Below are 21,908 nucleotides of genomic sequence, written 5' to 3' on the forward strand. Positions count from 1 at the left end.
TTTTTCAAACTCACTTCTATAAGTCTAACATACTTCTTTGGTATTCCAAGTTCCAAAAGAATTCTGTACAATTTTGATTGCAATACTGAATCATATGCTTTTGTAAAATCTATGAAAAGATTATGAACTGGTTTACTGTATTCCCATTTCTTTTCCAAAATTTGACACAGGGTGAATATTTGGTCTATAGTTGATCTGTTCCTCCCAGCTTGGTAATCCCCCACAATTTCATCTGCATATTGTGTAAGCCTGCTTAGCAAAATATTCGAGAAAATTTTGGAACACACTGGTAATAGCAATATCCCTCTCTAATCACTACAATCCATTTTGTCGCCCTTCTTAAAAATTGGGATCAGAATCGACTCTTGCTACTCTTCAGATATCATCTCTGAGTTCCATACTTTAGTTATCACTTTGTGAACTACTTCCACCAATTTCTGTCCTCCATTTTTAACTAATTCTGCAGTTATGCAATCTGATCCTGGTGCTTTATGGTGTTTCAATTTGTTGATTGCATCTCTTACTTTCTTTAACGTTGGTTCAGTTATCTGGGGTTCTGCTGTATGTATTTCGTACGCCTGCCCATTTCCTGCTTCCTGGTGTACATTTAATAGATGCTCAAAATATGCCCTCCATTTACTTAATATAGCACTGGGGTCTGTCAGTATTCCCCCGGCATCCCCTCGAAGTGCATTTGTCCTAGCCTTGAACCCCTTCCTATACGCATTTATGTCTAGGTAAAGTTCGCTGATGTTTTTTGTTTTACTGTTTGTTTCCATTTTTTAAATTTGATTGTTCAAATAATCCCTCTTCTTTGCCCGTAGCCTATGACCAACTTCCCTTCTCATGTTCAAGAACTCCTCTCATATTCTGTCTCCCATTCTATCCCAATCTAATCGCGCTTTTCTCCTTTCCTCTACCAATTTCTTGCATTCCTCATCAAACCACGGTTTCTTTCTTGTTCTTCTTAATTGTACCTATTGTGACCTTCGCTGCCTCTTTGATATCATTCCTCACAGTGATCCACTGTTTATTTACATCCTCGTCTTGACCACCGTGTGTCCTGAGAGCATCAAACCTATTTGCAATTTCTATCATGTACCTTCTTCTAAGGTTTTCATCATTTAGCCTGTCTATGTCGAACCTAACAAGTTCTGCATTGTGACACCTTGATGTTGCTGTAGATAGCCGTTGGTGAACTTTGGCAACTACAAGAAAATGATCAGAATCACAGTCTGCTCCCTGAAAGTCCTAACATTTTCTATACTAGTGCGCCATCTCCGATCTACAAGAACACGATCAATTTGGTTTCGGGTGTGTCCATCCGGAGAGACCCAAGTTGCTTTATGAATGTCCTTCCTTTTAAAATATGTGCTCTCAACAATCATGTCTTTTGAAACGGCAAAATTAACCACCCTTGTGCCATAATCATTCGAAATGTTATGCAAACTTTCTTTTCCAATTGTAAGCTGGAATGCTTTCTCCTTCCCTATCTTCACATTAAAATCACCTACGATTAATTTTGTATCGTACGAGGGGAACTCATTCCACAGTTTATCAAGCTCTTCATAAAAACCATCTTTAACAACCTCTTCAGTGTCCTCAGTTGGTGTGTGTACATTAATTACTACTAGTCTATTCCACCTGCCACACAACACTATAACTGATAGTCGGTCACTAATGAACCTTATATCTCTGATTGAGTGAAGCACTTTTCTCTGTACTGTGAAACCTGTTCCGAAACTGTGAGCTTCCGCACATCCATAGAAAAATGTATAGTTACCCCTCTTTATGCTACTCTCCCCCTGCCACCAAGTTTCTTGAATAGCTGTAATGTCTACAGCGTATCTACCTAATTTGTCTAATAATGTCTGGAACGTTTCTGGCCTGTTCAAACTTTAACGTTCCAAGTTCCCAATATACTTATGAACTGTTTAATCTTACTCTCCAATTACAAACAGGAAATATGAAGAAAGAAAAGCTATATATGATAAAATAGAGGAAATGCATGCAATAACAGAGAAAAATGATAACTAAATGACCACAGGTAACTTAGCTGCCTGTGTGGGCACACACCAAAATTTAAAATGTTGTGATAAATTTGGATATGGAAAAAAAGTAGAAAATGTAAAATGCTATTGGATTTTTTGGGCACTAGGAAAGAGACTTAAAAACACTTGGTTCCAGGCTCCTATTACAAAAAATAAGCTTGAAATACTCAAAGAAATAATGCTTGGTATAATACAGATCATGTTTTAGACCAGGAAAGATACAGAAACCAAATTAAATCTCATCACATTGGCACAGGTATCAACACTTACTAAACATTAGTTATAGCCGAAAGAAAGATTAGGGTTTATTGTCCTGTCAACAATAATGTCATTCAAGATGGAGCACAAGATCAGACTGGGGAAGGAAATCGGTTATGCCTTCCCAAAGGAATCATCCCAACTTGCCTCACACAGATGATTAATAGTGTTCATGTTGCAGGTCACATGTTAAGTCCCAGAAAATAGATTTGAGATTGGAAAATTCAGGTAACATGTAAGAAGTTTTGTCTGTAAACACTAGCCATTTTCTATCATACTTTACTCCAAGAGGCAACAATACGAAACATACACTGTTGAAAACTTTGCATCATGGTAAAGCTGTTTGTTTTCTCAGGAAAAGCAAAGCAGCAAAAGCATGGGCTTCACTTAGTCTCCATTCAGGGCCTCACTAAAACATTCAATACAAATCAGTGGTTTCATCTGGACCAGAATGCACTGGATCATGTCTATACATTGTCTATTTTATGATGCCTTTTCTTCACGTAAAGACTGAAAGTATAACTTTTTTCAAGTGGGAACAGACATTCTCATATCCTTCTCTAGATATGATGACATAATCCTATTGTTGAGCTAGGAAAAGGAAATAAAACATGCTAGAAATGCTGCCAATGTGTCTTAAAAAGCAAACACTCATTTCTACTTTTTCAACTTTTGAGGTGACAGAGCCCCCAAATAAACTGTTGTCTCACTGTACTGTAACAACTCTGTAGTTCCTCCTTTCTTTTTTTTAATTGCTCTGCACTTTCCACATACTACTGAACACAGCTTTGTTGGTGTATTTCATTAATTGCGCGACTGCGCATTACAAACATTGCATTTTACAAAATATGTGTCACTCTGAATATAGTAATTACTGAACTGTTTAACAGTGTCATAGACTATCCCAGTACTCCTCCTGGATTTCAGTATCTTGGATGCAGAAAAAAAAAAAGAAAATTAAAAAAACAGAAGAGCACATCATCAAATTCCAAACCTACTGGGTGGGATGTACTGAATCTCAAACTGCTTCTGCTCGTGAAGTGACCACGAGACAGGCACCCTACAGTCAATCAGCTATCTTCTTCTTCTTCTTCTTCTTCCTCCTTTTTTTATAAAAAAAAAAAAAATATTTGCTCGCAGTTCTTATTAATAATTCATTAATTTTTTTCTTGTTTGCCCCTTCCTGTAAGTGTTATTCATAATGATGCAATAACAGTGCCATGTGATTACAAAATTACATTTCTTTCTTCACTATATGTAAAGTGTCAAAACATTTCTGCACAAAATAATAAGGTAAGTTTTCTACTTCCATTGGATTAACAGCTTGTGACGAAGCAAGCTGGGATACTTTTTACTTCCCCTCTTGTTTTGCCATCTGCCTCCTTTCAATTTTAACTAATTAGCATTAACATACATGACTATAATCTGCATTTTCATAAAAGAGAAAGATTGGCCCCCAGTTTTAAATAATATAGCACCCGATTAATTTTGTGCTTAGTTTTATGTATGAAATAGATTTTCTAATTTATTTCGACTATTCCTAATTAGTATCTTTTGTTATAGGGTGAAATCAGTAATTGTTTGGTAACTTAAATTCTATTGTTGATGTATAAACAAGTATAAATTCTGCAGCAATTATAAACATTTGGAAGACAAAATGCTAGTAATCTTAAAGTATCTATGTGGCTCTATTCGAAAAGCCAGCCCTTAATTAATTCCAAAGTAATTAACAGTTTTGTCAAAAGTAATGTTTGCATAACTATATTTGTTAATTTCATGATTTAAACAAATAATTCAGCCTAACTCTTACAGCAGAAGAAACTATTAAAAGGACAGATTTTATTTCGATGTATTCCGTTAATTTGATTAGTTAAGTTTTAATTGTAATTTCAGTAAATTAAACTTCAAACACTGTGTAGTTTCAGTACCCATTACTGTGAGGATAGATAAGGACCCACAATTTTTGGTCCCGAGACAGTCAGTCCACAGCCGAGTTTCAGACGAGGAATCTGTGTTGCTTACAATGACAACAATGCATCAACTTAATAGCGAAAATAAGTGTTACAGCAATAGGCCGTGTGTTAAAACAATGACGTGCCTGCTCCATACATATCTTTCTATTCTTCAAGAACTGTGAACTTTGTGGTTAGGTTTTTACTGCTCTTAGATGTTCAGCAGCAAAATATTGTAGCAGTATGTGGACGTTCACCTGCAAACTATTAATGAGGCTTATGGAAAGTTAAACAATAGTGTACTGGCCGTACTAAATCTAAATGTGTATATGGGGGGGGGGGGGGGGGTGAAAAGTGGAAGTGAAATGTAATTGAGCATCTGTCGGCTACATCATTTAAAGTAGTTAGTGTTTGACTTCCACTCCCCATTTTTCAGCCAGTATGTCAACACCGAGGACAACAAACGAAGAAATAAAAGAAGGTGAACCCCTACAAGCTGGTGTGTAAACATCAGGTTTTCCAACAGAAACAGATCAGTAGAGATATAAGAATATTCGCAAATATTTTTCCTTTCATTCAGGGAATGAACTTGAATGATTTAGGTGGAGGTCAACGTGGAAACAGCATGAGCTTTAAGGCTGGAAAGTGCAACACAAGGCATACAATGAGGCTAATGACATCCCATAGGGATGTATGATCATTTTAGACAAATAAACCTCAATGGCAAAAGACATTATTTGTCGTATCTGGAGGATATACTCATGAAGAAAGGCACTGAACTGGGAAGCAACAAGTGGGATAAGTAAGTGTTTGGTAATATTCTATGAAAAAAGTGTGAACAAAGCATGAAAATCTATCAATCAAATATGGCTCACATCTGCAGTTCATTAGTGAGTGAGTGTGTGTGTGTGTGTGTGTGTGTGTGTGTGTGTGTGTGTGTGTGTTTGAGGTTTACGGGCGCTAAACAGCAGGGCCATCAGCGCCCAAATGCATAAAAACAGGAACAGCGAACAAGGAGAACAGCTAAAAGACACAGACCTGACGCAGTTCCAAATCCTCACATACAGAGGCAAAACAAGAGGAGAAGGAACACACTAAAAAAGGAAAGGAAACACAAGGAAGGGAGGACAGAAACCGAAGGAAACAAGGAGGTATTCGTGACTGGCGGACCTCTTACCTAAAACCTGGGTGAGCCAGTCATCCAGCAGCACATTAAAACCCTCTCCCTAAAATCCGAGGCAACAAATTGGACAGGACACAAAACCATAAAACCTTAACCACAGTCGTTGCGTCGTCTTGCAAAATAGAGGGCAAATCCGGTGGCAAAGAAACCACCGCCCTCTGGTCAGAGAATAAAAGACAGTCAAGTAAAATGTGGTGGACAGTAATCTGGACGCCACAAGCACTGCAGATTGGGGGGTCCTCCCGCCAGAGTAAAAAACCATGTGTGAAGGGACTGTGCCCGATGCGGAGGCGAGTGAGGAGAACCTCATCCCACCTGCATGACTGGTAGGATGTACGCCATGGCCGCGTGGTGGCCTTGACCAGACGCAGCTTATTGTCACCGACTGCCAGCCACTCCTCTTCCCATTGACGCATAACACGAAAACGCAGGAGGGAGGTAATAGCATGGAGGGGGACGGCACATTCAAAAACGTGAGGGAGGGAACATGCATCTTTGGCAGCCACATCCGCCAGTTCGTTTCCCCTAATACCCACGTGCCCCGGCACCCAGCAGAAAGAAACCTCCTTCCCCTGCTGTTGCAGGTGGAGTAGGGCATCATGGATGTTCTGGACGACCGTATCCGCTGGGTACAAGTGTTGCATGGTCTGAAGGGCACTCAGGGAGTCAGAACAGATGAGGAACTTAAGACTGGGAACACATCTCATCTGCTCCAATGCCCGCAAGATCGCAAACAATTCGGCATCAAAGATGGTAAACGCCGCAGGAAGCCGTAACTTGACGACTCGATCAGGGAAAACAACAGCACAACCAACAGAGTCCCCCTGTTTAGAGACATCCATACATACTGGTACATGGTCGGGATGCTGGTGTAAAATATCGGAAAATAAGGAGGTAAAAAGAAACGCAGGAGTGCAGCTCCTCCGGTACTCCGACAAGTCTAAAAGGACGCTGGGCCTCTGGAGCAACCAGGGAGGCAGACGAGTAAAACCTTGTCGTTGGGGGGCCACACGCTCCACACCAAGGGACGCAAGCAAATGCTTGGCACGAATCCCAAATGGTCTCGTTGCCCTGGGACGACTGGAAAAGAGACGTTCCATAGGCGGTCGAGCAACGGTAGGGTATGGAGGGGACGTAGGACAAGCAAGGAATTGACACACCCGTCGCACCATGAGGAGTTTCCACCGGAAGGCGAGCGGCTGTTCCCCTGCCTCATCACACAGGCTGGGGATGGGACTGGTACGGAAGGCACCAGTGGCCAGCCTGATACCCTCATGGTGTACTGCGTCAAGAATCTTCAGATACGAAGGCCTGGCTGACCCATACACGGTGCAACCATAGTCAAGACGTGATCGGACGAAAGCCCTATAAAACTGCAGCAGACGCGCCCGATCTGCTCCCCAGGACCGATGGCTCAGACACTTCAAAATATTCAGTGCCTTCAGGGCCTGCACCTTGAGGTCTTTAAGGTGAGGGAACCACGACAACTTGGAACCAAAAGTGAGGCCCAGGAACCTCACAGTGTCTCTAAAAGGAAGAATGGCGTCCCTCAGACGCAATTAAGGGGAGGTAAAAAGACGTCGAGAACGATTAAAATGAACACACACACATTTGTCTGCAGAAAAGGTAAAACCCGTCTTCGCAGTCCATGCCTCTAAGCACTTTATCGTAAGCTGCAACTGCCGACTAGCAGTGACAAGACTAGAGGAAGCAGTGACAAGACTAGAGGAAGAACAGTAAACAGCAAAATCGTCCACAAACAAGGAGCATTGGGCAGGACTCCGGATAGTGGACGCGATACTGTTAATGGCGACGGCAAAGAGGGTGACACTTAAAACGCTTCCCTGAGGAACACCATTCTCCTGCACGTACAAATCAGAAAGCACAGTACCAACCCGATATCGAAAAAGGCGGCGGGAAAGAAAGGACCGAATGAAGATGGGGAGATGGCCACGAAAGCCCCACTGATGGAGTTGATTGAGGATAAGGCGGCGCCAAGTAGTGTCATACGACTTATTAGTATCAAAGAATACACCTAGACAATGCTGGTTACGTAGGAAGGCCTGCTGGATGGCCGCCTCAAGCAGGGTCAAGTTGTCTATAGTTGAACGACATCTCCGAAAGCCACACTGAGAGGGGCTAAGGAGCTGCCTGGTCTCGAGCAGCCAAACCAGGCTACGGTTGACCATGCGTTCCAACGTCTTCCCGACACAGCTCGTCAAAGCAATACTCTGATAACTACTGGGATGCGTTTGGTCCTTCCCCGGTTTGAGGAGGGGAATCAAAATCGCCTCCCTCCACGAGTCAGGGTACGTGCCGGACAACCATATCATATTAAAACAATTCAGGAGAACTTCCTTGGAAGGCAGTAACAAGTGCTGCAGCATGCTGTACCCGATTTGATCATGACTGCATGCTGTACCGGATTTGATCATGACCAGGCGCAGTATCATGAGCCACAGACAGCGCATCTGGAGCAACCAGGGAGGCAGACGAGTAAAACCTTGTCGTTGGGGGGCCACACGCTACACACCAAGGGACGCAAGCAAATGCTTGGCACGAAATCTGGATCACAGTTAATAGTGGCGGTAGATTCCGCAAAATGCATGGCCAGTGTCTGGGCAATGTCTCTCGGCGCCGTGAGGAGACTTCCCTGATGCAGCAATGCCGTGACAGGTAGCTGGCAGAGTTTCCCGGAAATCCTCCTGATGGCTTCCCATACTTTCGTAGAACTAGTGGAGTGGGAGATGGAGTTCAAGAACGATTGCCATGACCGTCGTTTGCTCTCATTAATCACTCGCCGCGCTTTGGCCCTTGCCACCCGAAAGGCCGCAAGATTGTCAGCTGAGGGACGGCACTTGAAGCGGCGCAGAGCTGCACGGCGGGCTCGGAGGGCTGAGCGGCACTCAGTTGTCCACCAAGGGACAGGACGCCTCTTGGGATGACCGGATGACCGTGGGATTGACAATTCAGCAGTATGGGAGATCACGGCTGTAACATGGTCTACCCATTCGTGGACGCTGGCACGGTGTTCCAAAACAGCCAGTTGGCTGAAAAGTGTCCAGTCAGCTCTGCAGAGGTGCCACCGGGGCGGCACTGGTAATGCCATAGCTTCATCCAGGAGGCGAATCCAAAGGGGGAAGTGGTCGCTAGAATGGAGGTCAGCAGCAACCTCCCACAGAGCAGAATCCGCGAGTGCTGGAGAGCAAAAGGAAAGGTCAATAGCTGATGACGACCCAGAAGCAGTACAGAAATGAGTGGGAGCACCAGAGTTGAGGATGCACAGTTCTTCAGACATCATGAGGCTTTCCAGAATGCGACCCCTGGGGCAAGTAGTCGAAGAGCCCCGCAAGACATTATGAGCATTGAAGTCCCCCAGAAGAAGAAATGGGCGGGGGAGTTGGCTAATAAGGTCTGTGAGAGCCTCACAGTCTATTGCATTCTGAGGCGGTAAATAAACTGAAGAGACTGTGAGCCTCCGACACACAAGAAGGTCAACTGCAACTGCTTGCAAGTCGGTAACGAGAGGGAGCTCAGATGAGGGGTGCATTTCACGGACGAAAACCGCAACACCACCCTTTGCCCTTTCCCCCGTTAGATCATCTTTCCGATATACGGTATAGCCCCGTAAAGAAGGAGCATCAGTGGCCCGAAAATGTGTCTCTTGGAGACATAAGCACAAAGGGCACTCTCGTACAAGGAGTTGTAATTCGGCCACATGCATCCTGAACCCATTCAGGTTCCACTGTAATATGGGAGCCAGTGATCAGGGTGGCTGAACTTTCACCCTGCCTCTGTGTTTTGGAGGAGAGCCCGTACTGGCCGGAGATTTATTCCAGGGGCGAGAAGATCGCCCCCGGTCGACATCAATGTCCATCAGCTCCGATGACGACCCACGGGAGATGTCAGACAGTACGATGGCCTCGTCATCGGACCGCCCCTGACCAGTCTTCTCAGGTGGCAAAACCTTCACCTTCGGCGTCTTTGTCTTGGGGCGCTTAGAATGCAGAGCCTTGTCAGCAGTTGGAGCTTTACTCGCCTGGGCAGAAGATGCCATATGGGAAGAGGCAGAAGTACCCCAATGTCAGCAACCACAGCCTTGTCTGACGTTGCGGGGAGAGCCGCAGGTTTCAAAACAACCGCAGCAGCACAGGTGCACTGGCAAACACAGGTATTAGTGCTAACACTAGCAACCTCCGTTTGCGTAGCAACAGTGGCCATTTGTACTGGTTTTTTCAGAGCGGAAGCGAAAGATGTCATAAACACAGTAGGTTGCATGGCCTTAAAGAGCTTCTTGGCCTCACCATAGGGGATGCGCTTAGATGTTTTGATCTCCTGTATCTTCCGTTCTTCGAGATAGATGGGGCAGACCCGGCTCCAGACAGTGTCACTCCCAGAGCAATTCACGCACTTCACAGGCGATGAACAATTGGCTTCTTCATGGGCAGGCTGACCACATTTACCACAAGTGGCTATCCCATTGCACCCCAACGTAGTATGCCCAAAGCGCTGACATTTAAAACAGCACATTGGGTTGGGGAAATATGGTCGTACTGGCAAGCATAAGAACCCCGCTTTAACATGCTCTGGGAGTCTCGGGCAACTGAACGTGAGAATAAACGAGTCAGATTTGACGAGGTCCCCATCAACTCGTTTCATAATATGCTGCACGTCAACAATACCTTCATCAGCCCACTCAGATTTTAAATCGTCTGTTGAGATATCCACCAAGTCCCTACATGTCACAACACCCTTACCATAATTCAAAGTGGAGTGGAGCTCAGTCTCGATAACGTACTCTCCGAGACAGGTTGCTTTCTGAAGAGAAGTGACTTGACGGGAACTAGAAGTCTCAACTAACAAGAGTCCCATTGTGCAGTCGCTTCACAGATTTCAGTGTTCCTGCAATACCCTCAAGACCCTTTAAGATGTAAAAGGGAGAAACCCTCTCAAAGCTACCCTCCTTCCATTTAATAATCAAAAACACATTCTGATTACCAGCATGTGCTCTGTTAAGACAGTCTGATAAATCTCTAGCAACACCAGGAGCTGGAGGACTCGCAGCACGAAGTTGCTTTTTCGATGGGGTGTGTTTTCCTACCAGTGGCCCACCCAATCCACTGGTAGGGAGAAATGTAGAGTTCGAAGGGTCCATTGCGGTCCCACGAGCAGCTAGGGAACTAAAGGTCCGCTCAGACAGAGCCCCGCATGCCTGAGTAAGCCGTATACAACTGGGGTGTGGCAGGTGCCCCAGAGGTTGCCCGCTTGCGACTGTTCCACCCCAACAGCCATGCATCTCATAGGCGCGGAGCACACCGTAAGATTGAGGGTTTTTTTATAGAGGTTGGCCTTCCTCGCAATCCAGGCGGTCAAGCCAAGATTACCATTCCCCGCAGCACACAACATTCCACCGCCGCGCCATACGGTGGTCGCTGAAGCATGTCCGGGGGTTACGGTGACAGGAGACTGGCGGCACTGACCAGTCCCCAGCTCAGGACCCCACGGTCGCCAAGCCCGTACTCAGCAAATGAATGCTGAGCCCCTGGGGGCTGCAGTTCATTAGCGACGATTAAAAATATTTGTTTTCAGTCAGAGAACAATTTTCAGAAAACAACTTCCCGATAACAGCCTACTGAGTTCTAATGTGCCCCTCTTAGTCGTCGTCGTCACCACCACCACCACCATGACCACGACTTCACTTCAAGACACTTCAAGCATCAGGCCTTCTTTTTGTCTTGCCTGTTACAGTACTCATCACTTCCTTGGTCTTCCCTGACTTCTTTTTTTAGTCTGGAAAAAAGTGCAAACCCTTCCAGAAAGAAAAACATCACATAATCTCAAGTAATTATGACCCAAAAGGTTGTTTGCAAGCTGATCAGACATGCTTGCTCTTTTAATAGCTTGTTTTTACATACATGATCGCATGCATGTCCGAAAACATCCAGTTCAGCATCTGACTTTATTTACACTTTTCCCGATTAGAATTTACTGTACAAGATGGGATCTACTCTCAACAGCAAAGCTTAAATCTCAAATGGTTTGCCTTGGTATTTTTGCATTATGATCTGGCAGCTCCTTAAATTCAAAAGTGTTACTGCTGTACCTGGCTTTTCTCCCCGACTTGCATCTTTTTTTGCAGATGCTTAAAAATTTTGCAGACAAGTCTGGGAAAATATAATTAAACTACTGCCCCTGAAAAACTACCAGGAACTAAGAGTTTTGAGATTTATGGTTAACTTATTTATACTTCACACAAGAAAAAAATCACTCATATTATTTCCAAACTCCAAATCGTGCATCTACATCATCCTATGTATAAACAAAATTGCATAAACTGTATGTCTGGACAGCACACATTTCAGATTTGTCATCGGAAGAACGATGTATTCTATGGTACGTATAGCATGAGGGGATGGGACAAGAGTTAGTGTCAGAAGACTATCTGCTCTCATATTTAGGTCTTCTTCTTCTTCTTCTTCTTCAAGTGTTGCAGTCTTTTCAGTACAGGTCAAGAAGCTTATCCATGGCAGTACAATGAGTCGATACAAGTTTACTGCTTATTACCGTTTCATTGTTAACCTGTGCGTATAACTGCCAAACAGGGTACCTACTGTCTTGCACTATGCGATCGTAAGGCAAAAAACTTGTAACATGGAAAATTAAGGCTAAACACAACCTGTTGAAATTTTCTGGATTTTTGCCCAAAATTCTTGCACCCTAGACAAATGCCTACAGCATAAGTGAAACAACTAGCTCTGAGTGAAATAACAACTGTACCATGTTATATGTGTATGCTATGAGGGTGACACACTACAATTGACATTTACAAAATGCACAATAATTAAAATACCTGCAAAAGGAGAAACCAATAAACCACAGTTTTACAATTCTATGCTTCTTATATACAACTCAAAATAACCAGAGGAGTAAGTTCAACAATGAATTAAAAATTAGGAGTGCAGGTAAGCTACTACAAACAGCACAGTGAACGCATTATTGCAGCCAAGACAGACACGCAGCCCACGCCCACTAGCACAGTAGTACAAGTTAATATGCTGATTAGCTCCACAGTTGACGAAGAGATTGAAGAAATGTATGATGAGATACAAGAAATTATTCAGGTAGTGAAGGGAGACGAAAATTTAATAGTGATGGGGGACTAGAATTCAATAGTAATAAAAGGAAGAGAAGGAAAAGTAGTAGGTGAGTATGGAATGGGGGCAAGGAATGAAAGAGGAAGCCGCCTGGTAGAATTTTGCAGAGAGCACAAATCATCGCAGACACTTGGTTTAAGAATCATAAAAGAAAGTTGTATACGTATATATGGAGACACTGGAAGGTTTCAGATTGATTATATAACGGTAAGACAGAGATTTAGGAATCAGGTTTTAAACTGTAAGACATTTCCAAGGGCAGATGTGGACTCTTACCACACACTGGTTATGAACTGTAGACTAAAACTGAAGAAACTGCAAAAAGGTAGGAATTTAAGAAGATGAGACCTGGATAAACTGAAAGAACCAGACGTTGTAGAGGGTTTCAGAGAGAGAATTAGGGAACAATTGACAAGAACGGGGGAAAGAAAGAGTAGAAGAAGAATGGGTAGCTTTGAGAGATGAAATAGTGAAGGCAGCAGAGGATCAATTAGGTAAAAAGATGAGGGGTAGTAGAAATCCTTGGGTAACAGAAGAGATGCTGAATTTAATGGATGAAAGGAGAAAATATAAAAATGCAGTAAATGAAGCAAGCAAAAAGGAATACAGACACCTCAACAATGCGATTGACAGGAAGTGCAAAATGGCTAAGTAGGGATGGCTAGAGGACAAATGTAAGGATGTATAGGCGTATATCACTAAGGGTAAGATAGATACTGCCTACAGGAAAATTATAGAGGGAAGAGAACCACTTGTATGAATATCAAGAGCTCAGATGGAAACCCAGTTCTAAGCAAAGAAGGGAAGGCAGAAAGGAGAAATTTGTTAATATCGAGTATAGATTTAAGTGTCAGGAAGTCGTTTCTGAAAGTATTTGTATGGAGTGTAGCCATGTATGGAAGTGAAACATGGACGATAAATAGTTTGGACAAGAAGAGAATAGAAGCTTTTGGAATGTGGTGCTACAGAAGAATGCTGAAGATTAGATGAGTGGATCATGTAACTAATGAGGAGGTACTGAATAGAATTGTGTAGAAGAGGAATCTGTTGCACAACTTGACTAGAAGAATGGATCGGTTGGTAGGACACTTTCTGAGGCATCAAGGGATCATCAATTTAGTATTGGAGGTCAGCGTGGAGGGTAAAAATCATGGAGGAAGACCAAGGGATGAATACAGTGAGCAGAGCCAGAAGGACATAGGTTGCTGTAGTTACTTGGAGGTGAAGAAGCTTGCACAGGATATAGTAGCATGGAGAGCTGAATCAAGAGCACTTGCCCGCGAAAGGCAAAGGTCCCGAGTTTGAGTCTCGGTCCGGCACACAGTTTTAATCTGCCAGGAAGTTTCATATCAGCGCACAATCTGCTTCAGAGTGAAAATCTCGTTCTTCAGCAAGGTCATTGTTCACACGACCTAAGATGACACAAACTAAAGGAGAAACAAAACAAACAGCACAGTCCATTCGACAGAAGAAGAAAACAGGTAAACAAAGAAGCAAAAGGAACATCATGGAAGCAGAAAGAGTAAAGAACAGGAGGGGAGCATGGGGGGGGGGGGGGGGGTTGATAGCCGGGGGGTGCCCTAAAGGCAGTATACATGAGGGGGTGCCAGCACTACCAACGACCCATCTCAACCCTCACACAATACCATGATCTTGACACAACGGGGATAACACCAGGGGAAGAAGACACAACAAAAGGGGAAACAAATTGGCACAAAAGCCAAAACCAATGCTAATTGAGGAACTGAAATTCTGGAAGAAAAATCAGGTACTTAAATCTGGGAGCACAAACCACTGTCACAAAGAAAACTGAGGATGGACATAACCGTTTGAGGGTCGTCCACTAATAACCGGACAAGAAAGGTGGGAAGACATATTTAGCGTGAAAGGCAGTCCAGCAAAATATGGACCACCATGAGGAAGACCCTGCAACTACAAAAGGGAGTGGGGATGGGGGCTCATTACAGAGTAAAAAACCATTGGTCAACCTGGTATAGCCAATACGAAGCCAGCAAGGATGGCAGATTCCTGGCAAGAGAGGCAGAGGGAAGAATGCCACATAGTGAGAGTACCCTTGATCACATGCGGGTGGCCTCCCCCAGAGTCAGCCCACAATTGAGCAAAAAGGAATTAGACACGAAGTCGCAAAGCTGCCCCTGGAGAGGTCATGGGTAGGTTGCTGCATACTCAGCCAGACAATCATCAAGTTCATTACCTAGGATACCCACGTGGCTGGGAATCCAAAGGAAATCAATCGAACAAGTAGCAGACAACAGAACTCGGTTGAGGAAGGACCATTTAATAACGTAGAGGGCCCAACAGAAGGCCATCAGTCCCATGGTAAACACCTCCCACACATGGCAGGCAAGAAATGGTGTTCCGTGCCAACAGAAGAAGGAGGCATATCCCACATAACTAGCAGATTTAGAGCCATTGGTTAATAAACAATAGCATCCCGAAGCTCTTGTAAGTGTACGCAGAACAAACAATAGAACACCAACAGAACAATCGCAACTTTCAACTTCAGAAGAGATCTATCAGGGGCCAAGGAACTAACCAAGGCAGGGTGTTTGGGAGAGAATGGGGGAACAGGACAAAAAGGGAAGAGGGAAATCACAGTTGAGAGAGGCGAAGCGGAGCCCCACAGGTACACCCACCTGAGGACACGTGGGTGATGTCCAGAAGCAACGAGAATAATAGAATAGGAGGGGTGAGCACAGAAGAGAGGATAGTGAGGGCATAAGACACCAAAAGTTTGGACTGCCAATCCGAAAGGGGCGGGATGATCCCAGTGTCAACCAGAAGACTATTGACAAGACTACAGCAAACGGCGCTGGTGGTCAAACTGATACCACAATGGTGGACTGGGTCCAAGAGAAGCTGTGTGGAATGGGCAGCTGAGCCATAAACTTGACAACCATAATTCCGACGAGGCAGAACTAAGGTCCAATAACAGCGGAAAAAGTATCACAATCCGTGCCCCAAGAGGTGTGAGCAAGGAAGCAAAGGAGATTGAGTTTATGGAAGCAGCCAATCTTCAGAAGGCAGATATGGGGCAACAAAGTAAGCTTGTTATCAAAAAGAAGACCTGAGAAACGAAACTCAGGAACCACGATCAAATGTTGGGCATCGAGGTAGAACTCAGGATCAGGATGGACTATAGTATGGTGACAGGAATGCACTACCCGTGATTTAAGACGGGAGAATTGAAAATTGTATGATAGTGTCCACACAGAAGGGCACTATATGGCACCCTGAAGCTATCGGTCAGAGGCCATCAAGTGGAACTAGCCAAGATGCAGAAACCATCCACATACAGAGTACGGGTGACCAACAGTCCAACTGAGGTCACGAGTCCATCAATAGTGAAGAGAAAAAGAAGGACACTTAATAAGGAGCCCTGTGGAACATTATTCTCCTGCATCTGCGGAGAGCTGAGAATGCTGCCAGCCCAAACTCAGAATGACTGGCGGGACAGGAACTGAATAATAAAATCTGGGAGGGAGCCCCGAAGACCCCACTCATGGAGTGTAAGTATGATGTGAAGTCACCAGGCCATGTTGTGGCCCTTACAAAGATCGAAGAAAACTGTGAAAAGATGACATTGCTGAGAAAAGGCCTGAGAACTGCAGTTTGCAATTGAAACAGATGACCAACTGGAGATTGTCCCTCCTGAAAGCTGCACTGGTAAGAAGACAAAAGATACACGATTTGAGGACCCAACTGAGCTGACGAGCCACTACTCGTTCAAATAACTTGCATGTGACATCAGTCAGACTGACCGGCAGATAACTATTGAGGGACAACGTATCCTTATTGAGCTTAAGGTCAGAAACCATAATACTGTCCCTCCATTGAGACGGTAAAATGCCTCCGAGCCAAATATGGTTAAACACTTAGAGGATATATTGGAGTTGTGGAGGCTTGAGGTGTTGAAGGAATTGGTTATGGATAGAACTGGGACCAGAGGCCGAATCGTGGGAAGGTCAGAACATGTTCACGTTCAGTAAAAGGTTCATTGTAGGATGCCGCCCCATTGTAGCTGGTTACCAAGCCCCCACAGAACGTATCTCTGCCTATGTAGATCAACACCTTCAACCCATTACAAGCAGTCTCCCATCCTTCATCAAAGACACCAACCACTTTCTCAAATGCCTGGAATCCTTACCCAATCTGTTACCCCCAGAAACCATCCTTGTAACCATTGATGCCACTTCCTTATACACAAATATTCCGCACGTCCAGGGCCTCGCTGCGACGGAGTACTTCCTTTCACGCCGATCACCTGCCACCCTACCTAAAACCTCTTTCCTCATTACCTTAGCCAGCTTCATCCTGACTCACAACTTCTTCACTTTCGAAGGCCAGACATACCAACAATTAAAGGGAACAGCCATGGGTACCAGGATGGCCCCCTCATACGCCAACCTAATTATGGGTCGCTTAGAGAAAGCCTTCTTGGTTACCCAGGCCTGCCAACCCAAAGTTTGGTACAGATTTATTGATGACATCTTCATGATCTGGACTCACAGTGAGAACATCTCCAGAATTTCCTCTCTAACCTCAACTCCTTTGGTTCCATCAGATTCACCTGGTCCTACTCCAAATCCCATGCCACTTTCCTTGACGTTGACCTCCATCTATCCAATGGCCAGCTTCACACATCCGTCCACATCAAACCCACCAAGAAGCAACAGTACCTGCATTATGACAGCTGCCACCCATTCCATATCAAATGGTCCCTTCCCTACAGCCTAGGTCTTCGTGGCAAACGAATCTGCTCCACTCCAGAATCCCTGAACCATTACACCAACAACCTGAAAACAGCTTTCGCATCCCGCAACTACCCTCCCGACCTGGTACAGAAGCAAATAACCAGAGCCTCATCCCCTCGAACCCAGAACCTCCCACAGAAGAACCCCAAAAGTGCCCCACTTGTGACAGGATACTTTCCGGGACTGGACCAGACTCTGAATGTGGCTCTCCAGCAGGAATCTGACTTCCTCAAATCCTGCCCCGAAATGAGATCCATCCTTCCTGACATCCTCCCCACTCCACCAAGAGTGTCTTTCCGCTGTCCACCTAACCTTCGTAACCACTTGGTTCGTCCCTATGAAATCCCCAAACCACCTTCCCTACCCTCTGGCTCCTACCCTCGTAATCACCCCCGGTGTAAAACCTGTCCCATGCGCCCTCCCACCACCACCTACTCCAGTCCTGTAAAGGAAATCAATCGAACAAGTAGCAGATCAAAGGCAGAGCCACGTGTGAAAGCACCCACGTGATTTCCCAACTGACCAGCCTACACTGTGAAGCTTTCTATGTGGGAATGACCAGCAACAAACTGTCCATTCGCATGAATGGACACAGGCAGACAGTGTTTGTTGGTAATGAGTATCACCCTGTGGCCAAACATGCCTTGGTGCACGGCCAGCACATCTTGGCACAGTGTTACACCGTCCGGGTTATCTGGATACTTCCCACTAACACCAACCTGTCAGAACTCCGGAGATGGGAACTTGCCCTTCAGTATATCCTCTCTTCCCGTTACCCACCAGGCCTCAACCTCCGCTAATTTCAAGTTGCCGCTGCTCATATCTCACCTGTCATTCAACAACAACTTTGCCTCTGTACTTCCGCCTCGACTGACATCTCTGCCCAAACTCTTTGCCTTTACAAAGGTCTGCTTGTGTCTGTATATGTGCGGAAGGATGTGTGTGTGTGCGCGCGCGCGCGCGCGCGCGCGCGAGTGTATACCAGTCCTTTTTTCGTCCTAAGGTAAGTCTTTCCGCTCCATGGATTGGAATGACTCCTTACCCTCTCCCTTAAAACCCACATCCTTTCGTCTTTCCCTCTTTCCTGATGAAGCAACCATTGGTTGCGAAAGCTTTAATTTTGTGTGTATGTTTGTGTATCTATCAACCTGCCAGCACTTTCGTTTGGTAAGTCGCATCATCTTTGTTTTTTTATATATATATATATATATATATATATATCTAAAAAGAAAGATGATGAGACTTACCAAACAAAAGCGCTGGCAGGTCGATGGACACACAAAAAAACACAAATATACACACAAAATTCAAGCTTTCGCAACCAACTGTTGCCTCATCAGGAAAGAGGGGAAGGAGAGGGAAAGACGAAAGGATGTGGGTTTTAAGGGAGAGGATAAGGAGTCATTCCAATCCCGGGAGCGGAAAGACTTACCTTAGGGGGAAAAAAGGACAGGTATACACTCGCACACACACACATATCCATCCACACATACAGACACAAGCAGACATATTTAAATATGTCTGCTTGTGTCTGTATGTGTGGATGGATATGTGTGTGTGTGCGAGTGTATACCTGTCCTTTTTTCCCCCTAAGGTAAGTCTTTCCGCTCCCGGGATTGGAATGACTCCTTATCCTCTCCCTTAAAACCCACATCCTTTCGTCTTTCCCTCTCCTTCCCCTCTTTCCTTATGAGGCAACAGTTGGTTGCGAAAGCTTGAATTTTGTGTGTATATTTGTGTTTTTTTGTGTGTCCATCGACCTGCCAGCGCTTTTGTTTGGTAAGTCTCATCATCTTTCTTTTTAGATATATTTTTTCCACGTGGAATGTTTCCCTCTGTTATATATATATATATATATATATATATATATATATATATATATATATATATATATACCCACGTGGAATGTTTCCCTATATATATATATATATAAAGATGATGCGACTTACCAAACGAAAGTGCTGGCAGGTTGATAGATACACAAACATACACAAACACACACACAAAATTCAAGCTTTCGCAACAAACTGTTGCCTCATCAGGAAAGAGGGGAAAGAGAGGGAAAGACGAAAGGATGTGGGTTTTAAGGGAGAGGGTAAGGAGTCATTCCAATCCCGGGAGCGGAAAGACTTACCTTAGGGGGAAAAAAGGACAGGTATACACTCGCACACACACACACACATATCCATCCACACATATACAGACACAAGCAGACCTTTGTAAAGGCAAAGAGTTTGGGCAGAGATGTCAGTCGAGGCGGAAGTACAGAGGCAAAGATGTTGTTGAAAGACAGGTGAGGTATGAGTGGCGGCAACTTGAAATTAGCGGAGATTGAGGCCTGGTGGGTAACGGGAAGAGAGGATATATTGAAGAGCAAGTTCCCATCTCCGGAATTCGGATGGGTTGGTGTTGGTGGGAAGTATCCAGATAACCCGGACGGTGTAACACTGTGCCAAGATGTGCTGGCCGTGCACCAATGTATGTTTAGCCACAGGGTGATCCTCATTACCAACAAACACTGTCTGCCTGTGTCCATTCATGTGTAGGACAGTTTGTTGCTGGTCATTCCCACATAGAATGCATCACAGTGTAGGCAGGTCAGTTGGTAAATCATGTGGGTGCTTTCACACGTGGCTCTGCCTTTGATCGTGTACACCTTCCAGGTTACAGGACTGGAGTAGGTGGTGGTGGGAGGGTGCATGGGACAGGTTTTACACTGGGGGCAGTTACAAGGATAGGAGCCAGAGGGTAGGGAAGGTGGTTTGGGGATTTCATAGGGATGAACTAACAGGTTACGAAGGTTAGATGGACGGCGGAAAGACACTCTTGGTGGAGTGGGGAGGATTTCATGAAGGATGGATCTCATTTCAGGGCAGGATTTGAGGAAGTATCCCTGCTGGAGAGCCACATTCAGAGTCTGGTCCAGTCCCGGAAAGTATCCTGTCACAAGTGGGGCACTTTTGGGGTTCTTCTGTGGGAGGTTCTGGGTTCGAGGGGATGAGGCTCTGGTTATTTGCTTCTGTACCAGGTTGGGAGGGTAGTTGCGAGATGCGAAAGCTGTTGTCAGGTTGTTGGTGTAATGGTTCAGGGATTCCGGACTGGAGCAGATTCGTTTGCCATGAAGACCTAGGCTGTAGGGAAGGGACCGTTTGATGTGGAATGGGTGGCAGCTGTCATAATGCAGGTACTGTTGCTTGTTAGTGGGTTTGATGTGGACAGATGTGTGAAGCTGGCCATTGGATAGATGGAGGTCAACGTCAAGGAAAGTGGCATGGGATTTGGAGTAGGACCAGGTGAAGCTGATGGAACCAAAGGAGTTGAGGTTGGAGAGGAAATTGTGAAGTTCTTCTTCACTGTGAGTCCAGATCATGAAGATGTCATCAATAAATCTGTACCAAACTTTGGGTTGGCAGGCCTGGGTAATCAAGAAGGCTTCCTCTAAGCGACCCATGAATAGGTTGGCGTACGAGGGGGCCATCCTGGTACCCATGGCTGTTCCCTTTAGTTGTTGGTATGTCTGGCCTTCAAAAGTGAAGAAGTTGTGGGTCAGGATGAAGCTGGCTAAGGTGATGAGGAAAGAGGTTTTAGGTAGGGTGGCAGGTGATCGGCGTGAAAGGAAGTGCACCATCGTAGCGAGGCCCTGGACGTGCGGAATATTTGTGTATAAGGAAGTGGCATCAATGGTTACAAGGATGGTTTCCGGGGGTAACAGATTGGGTAAGGATTCCAGGCGTTCGAGAAAGTGGTTGGTGTCTTTGATGAAGGATGGGAGACTGCATGTAATGGGTTGAAGGTGTTGATCTACGTAGGCAGAGATCCGTTCTGTGGGGGCTTGGTAACCAGCTACAATGGGGCGGCCGGGATGATTGGGTTTGTGGATTTTAGGAAGAAGGTAGAAGGTAGGGGTGCGGGGTGTCGGTGGGGTCAGGAGGTTGATGGAGTCAGGTGAAAGGTTTTGCAGGGGGCCTAAGGTTCTGAGGATTCCTTGAAGCTCCGCCTGGACATCGGGAATGGGGTTACCTTGGCAAACTTTGTATGTGGTGTTGTCTGAAAGCTGACGCAGTCCCTCAGCCACATACTCCCGACGATCAAGTACCACGGTCGTGGAACCCTTGTCCGCCGGAAGAATGACGAAGGATTGGTCAGCCTTCAGATCACGGATAGCCTGGGCTTCAGCAGTGGTGATGTTGGGAGTAGGATTAAGGTTTTTTAAGAAGGATTGAGATGCAAGGTTGGAAGTCAGAAATTCCTGGAAGGTTTGGAGAGGGTGATTTTGAGGAAGAGGAGGTGGGTCACGCTGCGACGGAGGACGGACTGTTCCAGGCAGGGTTCAATTTGGATGGTGTCTTGGGGAGTTGGATCATTAGGAGTAGGATTAGGATCATTTTTCTTCGTGGCAAAGTGATATTTCCAGCAGAGAGTACGAGTGTAGGACAGTAAATCATTGACGAGGGCTGTTTGGTTGAATCTAGGAGTGGGGCTGAAGGTGAGGCCTTTGGATAGGACAGAGGTTTCGGATTGGGAGAGAGGTTTGG

The 21,908-nt window shown here is 45.1% G+C and overlaps 1 protein-coding gene across 2 annotated transcripts in view; it reads right to left on the reverse strand.

Moving 5' to 3' along the window:
- The window catches only part of LOC126251169 (MLX-interacting protein), a 420,910-nt gene that overhangs the window by 110,094 nt on the left and 288,908 nt on the right, over positions 1 to 21,908 (reverse strand). The window lies entirely within an intron of this gene.

This window comes from Schistocerca nitens, chromosome 1 (assembly GCF_023898315.1).
Source record: "Schistocerca nitens isolate TAMUIC-IGC-003100 chromosome 1, iqSchNite1.1, whole genome shotgun sequence".
In the NCBI taxonomy this organism is placed as follows: Eukaryota; Metazoa; Arthropoda; class Insecta; order Orthoptera; family Acrididae; genus Schistocerca; species Schistocerca nitens.